We start from the raw sequence: 11,465 nt of genomic DNA on the forward strand, positions 1-11,465 counted from the left end.
TTTCCAAAGCAATATCACTATGGAAGTAAATTGTCCAACCTTCCTTCTAAGGAGTGGCTGGTGGGTTTGAACCACCAGATTTCTGGTTAGCAGTCAAGTGCCTTAGACACTACGCTACCAGAACATTAGTTCCCATGAAAGAAAGACAGGAGCCCTGGTGGTGTAGTGGGTAAGGCATTTGACTGCTAACCAGAAGGTCGGTGGGTGGTTCAATCCCACCAGCTGCTATGCAGGTGGAAGATGAGGCAATCTACTCCCATAAAGATTTACAGCTTTGGAAACCCAATGGGGGTCGCTGTGAATCGGAATCAACTCAGTGGCAGTAAGAAAGAAAGATAATCACCCCTAGCCACATTACTAGGAGCTCTGGTAGCATAGTGCCTAAGGCACTTGACTGCTAACCAGAAGGCTTGTGGTTCAAACCCACCAGCCACTCCTTGGAAGGAAGGGTGGGTAATCCTACTTCTGTAGTGATACTGCCTTGGAAACCCAAGGAGGGGTCGCTATGAGTCAGGGCTGCCTCCAAGGCACATAACAACAACAAGCCACATTGCTTTGGTATACTTTTCCTGAAACCTCACTGAATTTCTGGAAAAGGATCATGAAGACCATACTTATAATGCAAACAAAAGTAGGCACTTTCCAATCCATGAATTTACTTCATGTATGATTATCTACTTCATTTTGAGAAAGCTAGCTATTTTGTGTCATTTCATTCATACAACACCTATTCTGTTACCAACTCTGTATTAAACATGCAATTATATACAGATATGGAAAAGAACAATACAGGATTTCATTAGCAAGACATTTGGCAAAACATTGCATTAGATAATTAATAGGGAAAAAAAATTAAGTCCATGTGTTAGAAAATATGTGATAGAAAGAGTGTGAGTGTGTGTGTGAGTATGTGTATGTATGTGAGTGTGTGTGTGTGTAAGTAGGAAAAAGACTGGAACATGCTAGATATTCAGTAATATGTTGGAGGCAATGAGTAACACTCTAGGTCTTGAAAAGAATGCAGGCTTGTAATTTGGCAGCTTTTAGAAGAAACCAAAAAAAAAAAAAAAGCCAATTAAAAACTTGAAAATCCAATTATATAATTAGACCTTTTTGTCTAGATAATGCCAAATGGGGAATTTGACATTTTCACTGAAATGAATTGGTTATTCTGGCACACAGCCCATTCCACTGTTTTTGACTAAGTATTAGGTTACTAATAGACATTTTTCAGCCATACATTATTTATTTATATAGAATATCCTTGTTTGTAGGTAAAATGTGATTTCAGGAGCTCTCCAAATACCTGTTGTCCAGAATAAAAAATTCTCCAACTGTTTTTTGCTATCTGATATTACAAAAGAAAAAGGTACATGTACATTGTAAAAGAAAAAATAAGGCTTAAAATGTCAAGCCCAGAGAAAAGAGAATGCAGAAATTTGAATACATTTTCATGTGCAAATGAAACTACCCTTAGAATCTGGAGAGTTGACCAATGACCCATATCAATGGGGAGGATTTCCATACTGGATCTGGCTCTTTTTGGCTTAAAGCAATCCTAAAGAATGTGGTCCACATTCCAGGGACAACCCAAAACCTGTATCTTATGTTCCTCTGCACATCAGACATGACAAATATTTTCTGCATAGTTTCAATTGCAAAATCTATCATTTGCTTGAAATTAAAGTTTCACTCCATTGCTTAGTTATACTGAAAGGCATATGGACATGTAACAGGAGCCCTGGGTGGTCCAATGGTGAAAGTGAAAGGTCAGTGGTTGGAACCCCCCAGTGACTCCCTGGGAGAAAAGACCTAGCAATCAGCTTTCCTAAAGATTTCAGACTAGGAAACCCCATGGGGCAATTCTACTCTAGAACTCAGAATTGACTCTATGGTACACAACAACAACAACATAAACACATAAATGAAAGAGTGAATCAAAAGCCCTTTGAAAGTCAATTATATTGCAGTCATGAAGAGAGAATCAACCTCTCTGACACTTTGGTGAATTTGGGGGAGGATATATACCAGAAATTGAATATAAAATATAAATGTCAAAGACGATTCTATAGATATGTTTATTTACTACGATCAACAGATGCACTGCTTTTAACATAGGCAACACAACCAATACCTTAGTGTTGAAAATATATCCTGCTGATATTTACATGACTTACTATTAAAAATCAGTTCTACATATTGAACAATTGATTGCAAATCTCAGAAAATAAGAGATTCCCTTGATAAATACTTAATAACATCAAGTTTACAACTAACTCTCCAATCACAATAGTTTGACTTTTTTTTCCTTCTGCGGAAAGCTCTAACTTTAGCAAAGTTTTGTGAACTCATGCCACCAATCTATATATTCCTTCCCTTGATTCAGCTGGAGATGTATTAAAAAAAAAAAAAAAAAAAAAAAAAACATACCCATCGAGTTTTCAAGAGTGTAAATCTTTACAGAAGCTGATTGCCACATCGTTCTCCTGCACCATGGCTGATGGATCTGAATCGTCAACATTGTGGTTTGCAGGCAAATGCTTGAACCACTGCACCACCACTGCTTACTTTGAGGTGTATTCCACTGCTATCAAGTCAATTCCAACTCATAGCAACTCTTTAGAACAGAGCAGAACTGCTCCATAGGGTTTCCAAGGCTGTAAATCTTTACAGAAGCTGACTGCCTCATCTCCATCCCGCAGAGGAGCTGGTGGGTTTGAAATGCCAACCTTTTGGTTAGCAGCCACAAGAGCTCAGACATTAGGTAGCCCAGTATATACATTCATCTAAAAAATATGCCTGATGAGACTAGACACCAAAAGCTACTCTTAGCTCCAGGAATGAGTAAATGAGTATCTTCCCTCTCAATTTTCAATAGCACATAAACAATCTTTATACTTCCTTAGGCTTAATTTTCTTTTTCTTGATTGATTCAAGCTGTTGTCATCTGAACTCTATGTCTAGCAATCTGACTCTGAGGCTCTAGAGTTTTGCAGTTTATTGTGTTTTCTGGTCAAACTCTGCTAGTGACACCTGTGCACACAGTCACCCCACAGGTGCTACTCAGAGGTAGATTTGCAAGTAAGTAAGGTAAGCACGGTGTTACTTGTGTTTACTTATCAATCTGTCATGAACAGTTCCATATGTTTTTCACCACACTGGGTACTCGTCCCTGTCAGGGACTGTAAATTTAAAAAGAGACTTTAATTCTGTAGGAAGGTGCTGGGGAGTTGGGAGCAACACAGATGGCACCCATACCTAGCAGCAGAATCTTTGATGTGGTTAAAAAATGTGAAGTTGTCCACTACAGATTAGTAAATCAGCACAAATAAGCCTGTGATTACCTTGCTTGATGGGCAATCTGACACTAGGTGCTGTTGTCAAAAAAATAGGTTGTAATAAACATGGGAGAGGCACTCAAATCCAACCTCACTCTAGGAAGAGCTGATGATGTAATCAAGGATCAGGGATACAAACAAGAGAGGATAATTGCTTACCTTTCCAGGCCCATTTTTTGTCATTTCCACTTTATTCTTCACCACTACTAATTCCCCTGCAGTTCCCTATGACCACTGCAATGATGCTTGATTTGGACTATGTGCATAACACTGTCCTCTCCATCCAGAAATCCCTGCTCCAAAGTCTTCACCTGTTCAGCCATTAAGGCTTGGCTGTGAGCCCTGCTCCTCCTCCAGAAAGTCTTTTTTTTTTTTTTTTTAATCATCCCCTCCACCTTCACCCCACCTAATTCTGTTATCACTCCTCTGGTTCTCTTAGCTCTAGGCATGCACGTATCATTCCTACAGGATTGCATCTTCTGTACATAAGATTAAAAATAATGGAGAGTCAAAATGAAAACCCCTTCCTCAGTACGATCCCACCCCCCAAAAAAAGAAACAAGACATATTACACCTCAGAGGCCACCCACAAACTGTGCCTGAATTTTCTCTATTCATCATGTATGACTAAAACATTCCTCAAGGTCTATTTCAATTGGACATCTTGCCAAGTATCTGATTTAGTTGAATTGAAATTTTCACTCTATTGTTTAGAATATTGAAAAGCATTTAGAAATCAAGGTGTACTTAACTCTCTGAGATGGCTAGGATCTGGTGGAGGGAAAAAAAGGTGCATACTTAACAGCATGTTCTGTGAGTAGATTGGGGTAGGGTGGTGAATCATATCAGACAGCAAAACAATCATGCTGTTCTCTTTGGGAAGCCTAGCAAACCGTGCTGGTAATTGAAAGATGACAAATAAGAACAGTAACTAGTATAGAAAACTTTGGAAATGAGAAAGCTCCTACAGATCTCTTACCACAAAGTCTCCCTGATAAAGCCAAGCTGGTCTCCCCCTCTGAAGATACCTAGAAGCCCAGGTTGGATTTAGTCATCATTTGAAATAGAGATCTCAGACACTTGTGTCTGCCTTTCTGGAGATCCTGAAGCCCTCGCAGTCTCAGTCCCCTGCCTTTGCTTTTGGTGCTGACATATATACATCATAGATGAAAGACAGATGTGGTAAAGAAATGTGGGCTGGGCTTCTTCTCTCCCTCCTCTCTTCTCTGTCTCCATGTACTTTTAGGATACATTTTGTCTAAAATGATCCCATCACACTTTAGTGTGACTAGTTCCACTGGGTAGAGAATATGCTTACATTCACAACAGAGTAAGGGTGCTGATTTTTGAAAGGTATTTCCCGCTTTTCTGCTTACCCTTCCTTAACTTATGTGGTCTTTTAGAGAATGAGAATTTTCTATTACATTGACTTATTAAGAAAAAAGGAGCTCTGTTGGCATAGTGCCTAAGGCATTTGACTGCTAACCAGAAGGCTGGCGGTTCGAACCCACCAGCCAGCCACTCCTTGGAAGGAAGATTGGGTGATCTACTTCCATAGTGATACCACCTCAGAAACCCAAGGAGGGGTCGCTATGAGTCGGATCTGACTCTACGGCAGTGAGTTTGGTTTTTATTCAGAAAAAAGAAGTGTTTCATAGATGTTGCAAGACTTAAAAACTACCATTTATTCCATAGAGCTTTAAGACAGTAAGGATTTTGATGTGGGACCCCATTTAATCATTTGCACTTGAAAGTGAATGTTAAATGTAAATAGTATTTAACAAGACCCATAAGAAAAAAAAAAGCAGGTAAAAAATGTATCCCAGAGGAGTGTACCCAGTTATTCCTTCCTCTGTTTTTATTGTTTGTTTAATAACAGTTTAAATAAAAAGTGCAAAATAAAGGCTTACTTTCTTAGGTAAATAATAGTGGTTTGAATTAAGAGGCCTTTCTATTAAGAACTGGCGAAGAATAATGTCACTTCGTATTTATATGTGACAATTGCCCTCCTCTCTCTAATTGATGCTCACCAATCAGATACTTGATGTTGTTAATTTTGCAAAAAATTACCAAAAAAACAGTTACAGTAGAGTTGACATTGACTCATATCAACCCCATGTGTCATACTAGAACCATGCTCCCTCCAAAACCCAAAATCACTGGCACTGAGTCAGATCTGACTCATAGCGACCCCTCCTTGGGTTTCTAAGGCAGTATCTCTATGGAAGTAGATTGTCCAATCTTCCTTCTGAGGAGTGGCTGGTGGGTTTGAAGCACCAGCCTTCTGGTTAGCAGTCAAATGCCTTAGGTACTACGTCACCTGAGCTCCTATGCGCCATAGGATGTTTAATGTGGATTTTTCAGGCCTTTTTTGCAAGACATCTCTGAATGGACTTGAACCACTAATATTGTGGTTAGCAGCCATGCTATCAACCATTTGCATCACCCAGTGACACCACTAAATGATTCATTGCCATCGAGTTGATTCTGACTTACAGCGACCCCATTGGGTTTCCAAGGCTATAAATCTTTACAGAAGTAGACTGCCCTATCTTTTTCCTGAAGAGCAGCTGGTGGGTTTGAACTGCTGAACTTCTGGTCAGCAGCCAAAGGCCTTACTTACTTCACCACCAGAGCTCCTTTTCCATAAAGTGATTACGCCCTCAAAATTTTCAATGCAGCCTTTATTATCCTTAATAACACCATAGAAAATGTATGCATTGAACCTCTACTGAGTGGTAGCCATGGCTCTGGGTCAGGTGGTAAGTTTCAGAGATCATTATGTACATTCAAATGAGACAACAGATTTAGAGTGCTTTACAGACTTGGGGGAAGTCACAAAACTAACTGACAATTGAACCCATGAAAAAGGCATGATGTCAGCTGGGAAATGGGACCACAGCCACTCAAGGAGCCAAAGTCATCTCAGCCTGATGATCTAGGATTTTCTGATTTTGCGAGATTCCCATCAGGATCCTTAATTTGCTACCTCTTACAGTAAGAATATGAGGGCTGGGGATGCAAACCTGGTACCAAGCTCTTGCAGCCATACCATACAAAAATTGACTTTTTTTTAATCAAAGAATACATATTCAAAAAAAACTGAGATCTTTACACACTTGTTATTCAGCAGGCACTATCGGAGAGTAAACATTAACCTAGAACATTATTGTTTAGGCAGCACTGAAATTTTGCAAGTACATGGCATGCTCTTCCTTGTATAAGTTGCATGTCTGATATCAGCCAAAACATAGTAGCAGACATCAGTCACACAGCCCACCTCTATTCATCATTCGTCTTGGAAAGGCACTGAAAACCTTAAGATATGATTTTGACATGAATGGCATTACTTCTCCAGGGACACTGGCAAATGATTTATGTACTGACTCTGACAGTGACAGAGAGTGTTTCCAATATCAAAGCATCTTCTCCCATGACATCTTTACCACCCTACTCAGTCCAGCAAAAGTTTCAGAAGCATCATGGAAATTCCAACCTGTTTTTGTAAGTCCAATTAGGAGGCATATGAATAAATACTGACAAATATGCTTTCAACAAGCTATGCTTAAAAGCCAGAGTATAAAAAGAGGTATCTACCATATCTCTCCAAAATTAGAGCTAGATGGAATTAGATGATTCAGAAAACTTGGAGATTTGCAAATAACCAACTTTACTAATTTTTCCCCCCTCTGTTAACAGAATTTTATTTTACCCATAACCTTTGGCCATGCAAGTAGAAGAATTAGGATCAGAGATTTAAAAAGAGAGAGAAAGAGAGAGAGAGAAAGTGCTGTCCTTGTTCTAGAAGAGTTTCTAGTCTCATTTGGGAGATAACACTGAAGCCTATGAAACAAACAGAAAATAAGATAGTATGGATGAAGTATCAGGTTGAATGCTACAGGTAATTGATCATTGGCACTTCCAGGCACCATAAACCATTTCTCATTGGTTACCTTAAATTTTGCAATTATTCAAGGCAAGGATTTCTCCTTAAATGAGCTAGTCATATCTTTATTGAGATTTTTATTTAAAATTTTATAAAAAGATATAAAATTTAATTTATATTCATTTAATTTAGTATTAAAACCCATTCACACTTGGAATTGTACATCAAGAAATAATTTAAAACAAATAGAGAACAATTATTTCCAGGCAGGAATTTGTATTACATAAAAATAATGTCAGATACATTAGTGGAGAAGAAGAAAAAACATGACATAGTCTAAATTAACTGCTCAGATGTCTATCATTATGTGAACAAATTCTGTTTCCTATTTTCTTTTCCACAATCAAAAAACCATCATTTTCTAACTCTTAGCCATAAATAACTCTAGTGGTTTGATGTGATCAATAATTGATACCCCCTTTCTAGTATTGAATTCTGAACCAACTGTGGGTTAAAGCAGCAGTGCTGTGGCTGGAGAACAAAATGTCAGCATTATTATTGATGGAGATATTACTGAAGAACTGGAATTAGCTGTGTGCCAAAGGTGAGACTCTTAATGCCAAATCCTAGTCACAGATGATGTGGAGCAAATGGCTGGCCTCTCCCTGCAGGCGAATAGCCTGACTGTCAAAGATGGAAGACAACAAGTAGCTGAGCTAAATGTATGGTCTCTGCAGACAAACTGAGCTCAAAGATAAAGGCAAGAAGGTGATGAGTTCTACATGCCCAGTTCTTTGTCTCAAATTGACCAATTCCATAACTTACTCTTCCTCCCATGAGGGGGAAATTGAGCAGGGAGACACAGACAAGCTTGGAGTTTCCTAATTGATGTCCCTAAACATAGAGACATATTCAGGGGAAAAAGATGTTTTAGATGTTTCCTCTACTACTCTACACCTAGTAACATATATAGAAGCTCTGGTAGTGTAGTGCCTAAGGCACTTGACTGCTAACCAGAAGGCTGGCGGTTCAAACCCACCAGCCACTCCTTGGAAGGAAGATGGAGCGATCTACTTCCGTAGTGATACCGCCTTGGAAACCCAAGGAGGGGTCGCTATGAGTCGGGTCTGACTTGACGGCACATAACGACAACAGTAACATATATATCCAAGCAAACTTCATTCCATGAAAAAATGTTATATATGAGTACCAAAAAAAAAAAAAAAAAAAAAAAAAAAAAACTCACTGCCATCAAGTCAGACCCGACTCATAGTGACCTCTCATTGGGTTTCTGAGGTGGTATCACTACAGAAGCAGATTGCCCAACCTTCCTCCAAGGAGTGGCTGGTGGGATTGAACTGCCAGCCTTTTGGTTAGCAGTCAAATGCCTTAGGCACTATGCCACCAGAGCTCCCAAGCCTATAGCACACGGTATTCCCAGGTGATCTCTCAGCCAAGTACTAACCAGGCCTACCGGGCTTAACTTCCGAGATCAGATGAGATCGGGCACCTTCAGGGTCATATGGGTAGTGGGTAACAACTCAGGTTCTGGAACCAGAGAGAGGTGCATATGAGTCTCAGCAACACAACTCACTTAGCTGTGTGACAGGAGGCAAGTTAATGTTAGAGTTTCTATTCCTCCGTCTGTAAATCAGGGTATAACCATAGTACCTAATGCAAAGAGTTATTTTGTGAGGATTAAATTAGTTGAACTATGTAAAGCACCTAGCATGCTACCACATATAAATAACTTGATAAATTTTAGTTTGAAAGGAAAATAAATAAGTATGTAATATGATGACAGGGATAATTAAAAGTTTCATCTGTCTTAACAGTCTGTCCTAATACCCTGTCATGTTTCTCTCAAATTCTTATTATTAGAATAATGTTGTTAAATTAAGGTATTGTATCTCCAGAAGACTTTTTTGCAAATGTGCAACTCTTGGGAATATATCCAAAAGTACATGGAATTATACAATCACAGTTAAAAAAAAAAAAAGCCAGCTGCTGTTGAGTTGATTTCAGCTCATGGTGATGCTGTGTGTTACAGAGTAGAACAATGCTGCATAGAGTTTCTTATGACTGTGACCTTTCAGAAATAGATTGCAATGTCTTTCTTCTTAGACACCTCCTAGTGGATTGAATTGTTAACCTTTCAATTAGTAGCTGACCTCTTAAGCATTTGTACCACCCAGGGCCTCCAGGTGATCACAGCAAAAGCACTACTCACTTATGGACACGGTGCGGTTCCAAAGACAAAAATCGGCATTTTATGTGAAAATGGAGGATGACCACATTAGATTACAAGATGGAAGATGACTTTACATAACTGCCAAGTTACAGGCTTACATATATAACTACCAAATTGCATCATTACATAACTGCCAAAACACATAGAATCATGGCCCAGCCAAGTTGCCACATAATCATTATGGCCAGCATTACTCTTGCCTTGCAGTTTAGTGTTCATTACTGCCAGATGTATGCCATTAATGCACAAAATAGTCAGAAAATGCTTTACTGTTGTGATAAATGCAAAATGTTGAATAAAGAGATGGTTGATAAGTGAAGAGTAGGTATAGTGTGCTTTAATTAATTAATTTGCTATCATTGAGAAGATAGGGCAAGAACACAACAAATTCAGATAAAGATTAGGTTTAGGAAAGTTGGGATGGCAAGCTTGGTTGGAAATAGTCTATGTTCAGGGACCATGAAAATAGAAAATACACATTTTCCCATTTTTTTCATCAATATGCCTTGGGTTATTCCCACATACATGAGGGACATGTGTGTCTAATGCCACTGGATTTCCTTGGAGTGCTGTAATTTGAGGAGGTAATAGAGTTTGTTCCACCAGAAGTATTTCTTAACAACCTACTGGAGACCAGCCACTGATTATGCCATCATATATAACTTCTAATGGTTTTCTTAAATTCTCTTATATATATAACTACTAAATTATCAAAAATTTACAAAATTGCTATTCTGTGACATAACTATACCCAACTGGCTGTGATACTAAACACATTTATACCTGATTTCCACCCATATTCTCCTACCTTCCTTTGCTGCCTAGAACCAGAACTGAGTTTGAAATACAGAGGAATCCAACCTAGACGTTTCCTATTCCCTAATGTATTTCTTTTCTCATTTAATTACTAGTTCCTTGCTGTTCACATTTTTTGCCTACTTTCTGTTAGTTCCAGCTTGTCCAAATAGCTCTTAGAAAAGAAATGTACTTTTATTGTTAAATATAGACTTGAGAAAGGATATACTTAATAGTCATTTTTAATTGTAACTTCATCAACTGATTAGCCAATCCACTTTCTTTGGCTTTATGATTATGACATAATCATAAAGGCTTCCCATTCCCTGTGCCCCCTTTTAATCTCTGGCTTCTTTTGTGAGTATGAATTCCTTTCACTTTCCTGCTGCCTTTATCTCATTCCTAAAATTCTTAACCAATGCAGCTGACTCTTATTTTACTCCTCTTCCTTTTCTTCCTGTTTCCAGAACAGATTTTTCTTTACCTGGAGATCTTTGAGCAGTCCTTTGGGAGCCTGCACTGAATTCATCTTGCTCTTTACAATTTCTCTGAAAGAGAAAAATACAATCTGTTGTGCTTTAATTATAATTTCCCTTAGGATATGCTATTCTTCCATAGTCAGGAAGTTTAAGACTTCTCCTTAGCAAAGCAGACTCACTGGATTGCTTGGTTACTCCAAATTTTAAAGCATTTTGTAGTCTGAAATTCCATTTCTAACACAATTTAAGTGGCCCTCGTCACTGGTTTCCTGCCATCTGAGTTTCCCACATTTTCAATCGATTTCCCAGGTTAAAATTGGTTTTTTTCACAGCCAAGAATTGATGAAAATCCATTAGCTTGGTTGCATTTGTTATATCTAGATACATTCTGCCTTTCAAATTCAAATGAATTCAAGGGAGGAAAGTCTATATTAGTGAAGCTTGGAAAAAAAGAGAACAGTTTCAATATACCAGTATCACTTTAATTCATGTTAATATTTAAGAGATGTAGTTAAGGTGTTTCACCAAATAAATGCAAGTCTCTTGTTGTTGTTATGTGCCGTCAAGTCAGACCCAACTCATAGCGACCCCTCCTTGGGTTTCTGAGGCAGTATCACCACAGAAGTAGATTGCCCAATCTTCCTTCCAAGGAGTGGCTGCTGGGTTTGAACCACCAGCCTTCTGGTTAGCAGTCAAGTGCCTTAGGCACTATGCTA

The sequence above is a fragment of the Orycteropus afer genome, unplaced genomic scaffold (assembly GCF_000298275.1).
Source record: "Orycteropus afer afer isolate SDZICR_OR568_19922 unplaced genomic scaffold, OryAfe1.0 scaffold00253, whole genome shotgun sequence".
Taxonomy (NCBI): Eukaryota; Metazoa; Chordata; class Mammalia; order Tubulidentata; family Orycteropodidae; genus Orycteropus; species Orycteropus afer.